This window comes from Myotis yumanensis, unplaced genomic scaffold, assembly GCF_028538775.1.
Source record: "Myotis yumanensis isolate MYYU_CA2020_CCGP unplaced genomic scaffold, mMyoYum1.0.hap1 SCAF_11, whole genome shotgun sequence".
NCBI lineage: Eukaryota > Metazoa > Chordata > Mammalia > Chiroptera > Vespertilionidae > Myotis > Myotis yumanensis.
This window is the reverse complement of record NW_027223762.1, coordinates 25,414,581-25,416,794: the sequence shown is the minus strand read 5'-3', so window position 1 is coordinate 25,416,794 and position 2,214 is coordinate 25,414,581. Positions and strand designations below refer to the sequence as shown.

The following is a 2,214-nucleotide window of genomic DNA, read 5'->3' as shown; positions in this document are numbered from 1 at the left end:
TTTGCACGCCCCACACTGGGAATCCGGGTATGTACCCTGACCGGGAATCAAACTGTGACCTCCTGGTTCACAGGTCAACACTCAACCACTAAGCCACGTCGCTGGGCTGGAATTGAGTTTTGTGCATGGTATGAAGTGGAGATCCAGACACATTTTATTCCATGCAGATAGTCAATTCACCGAACACCATTTAATAGAAAAACCATCTTTTGCCCTTTGCTTTACAATATGTATTGTCACTGTCATTAATCAGGTGACTATATGTGGTTCCCTTTCTCCATTCTGTTCCATTGGTTGGTTGGTTGGTTTGTGTGTCATCCTTGTACAGAGGCCATGCTAATCTTCTTCGTATCATTTCAATTTTAGTACATGTGCTGCTGACGTGAGCACTGTTTGTGTATTCTTGCACTAATATCACAATGTCTTAGTTACTATAGCTTGTTCCTCAAGATTATTTTATTTGACCATTTTTATAATAGGATATTTGGATTTTTTTCTTTTGGCTATGTAAGAATTCCTTATTAGTAAAGCATTTAATCCTTAAAACTTACGTTTTAAATATCTTTCCTTTTGTCCTTTGACTTTTGATAGTATTTGTAGTTTCTCTTGCCATAGAGGAGTATTACATTCTTAAAAAGTGCAGTTTAGGTTTGGCCATCAGAAGGAATTGGCCTGATGTTCCTGGCTTTGATGGTGCAGGAAGGAGCCAACAGATGCAGGCAGCCACTAGAAACTAGAATAGGCAAGGACACTGATTCTCCCCGAGGGCCTCCAAAGAGGAATGCTGCCCTGCCAACACCTGAATTTAGCTCAGTGGGATCTTTTGAACTGTGGAACTGTAAGATAAAATATTTGTGATATTTCAGGACTCAAGATTTTGGTAATTTGTAACAGCACCATAAAAACTAATACAGGCAGGTTTTTTTCTTTCTTTTTAACCCTTTTACCTTATTTTTTCCTTTCTAATTGCATTAGCTAAGACTTTTAATACAATACAGGGTGGGGCAAAAATAGGTTAACAGTTGCTTGTGTGGAAAATAATACAGTAATTAATAAATAATAATATAAGAATAAACTCTGTTTTGTGTACTGACAACTGTAAACCTTCTTTTGTCCAACCCTGTATTTAATAGGAGCAGTGATATTGAATATTCTTTTCTTATTCTTTTTAATTTCAAGCAGATTAGGACATTTTACTTCTAAGTTTAAACTATATGGCTATGTGAGTATTTATAGATTTTGGCAACAGAAACCACATAGCACTAAAAACATTTCCAAATATCCATTTTTAAAATGTTTACTTCAAAAGGCTTACTCGTGGATTATTTATTTATTTTAAATTTATCTTTACTGTTGAAACTATTACAGATGTCCCTCTTTTTTCCCATTTCTTTTCTTGTTCTTGACTTTAAAGAGACTATGTCTAACATTTTGTTGCTAAAAAGAGATGTTTGTAGGCTGTGGTGATGGTTTCACAGGTGTATACTTCTCTCCAAATTCAAGTTGCATACATTAAATACATACAGCTTTTTGTAAGTCAATCATATCCAAATAAGTGGGTTAAAAAGAAAGTGAAGTCTATTGATATTTTGTGATCTCCCTCACTATTTTTAATCTTACAAAGTTTTTCCCAATCTCCATTAAGTTTAAATGTAGTGTTTATATTCACCATTTGGAGGCTGTGTAACTACATAAATATAAATATCTTTTTCTATGAAATAATAACCCTCCTCACTTGCTATAATAGTAAGTTGAAGTTTGGGGAGAACAAGGGGAAATCAGTCTTGCTTAAAATTAGGAAAATGAAAATTCTGAGAAGGTTATTTGTTGATGTCCCTGAATCCCATCTTCATGGGTCAGTTACCCTTGGTAGAAAAGTGGGGGGGAAAGTTCCCCTTATTTCATCTGATTTCTCTGAGCAGGTGATTGCCCAATTAGCAGAGTGAATTGCAGAAGGATTTAGTGAGCCCGGGTTTCAAGGAACGGAACTGAGGCTGACAGCCATGCAGGATCCCACAAGTGGTCAGCACTCATGTAATCAAGAGTTGCTGGGACAAGGCAATATCCTGGTCTTCAGAAGAACTGTCTCTGCCCTGTGGTTCACAGGAGGTTGCCTAGGAGCTATGGACCAAATCAGTGAGGTTTATAAATATGCCTGACCAACATAGCAGTGACGTTTCAACTCCCACACTTCCCTGTGTTTAATGTCTCTTC

The 2,214-nt window shown here is 36.8% G+C and overlaps 1 non-coding gene across 1 annotated transcript; it reads right to left on the bottom strand.

Annotated features, from left to right (window-relative positions):
* Positions 1-283: 283 nt before the first annotated feature.
* On the bottom strand, positions 284-390 carry LOC139020202 (U6 spliceosomal RNA). The gene has a single exon (XR_011473220.1). It is a non-coding gene; the product is annotated as a U6 spliceosomal RNA (small nuclear RNA).
* Between the last annotated feature and the right edge of the window lie 1,824 nt (positions 391-2,214).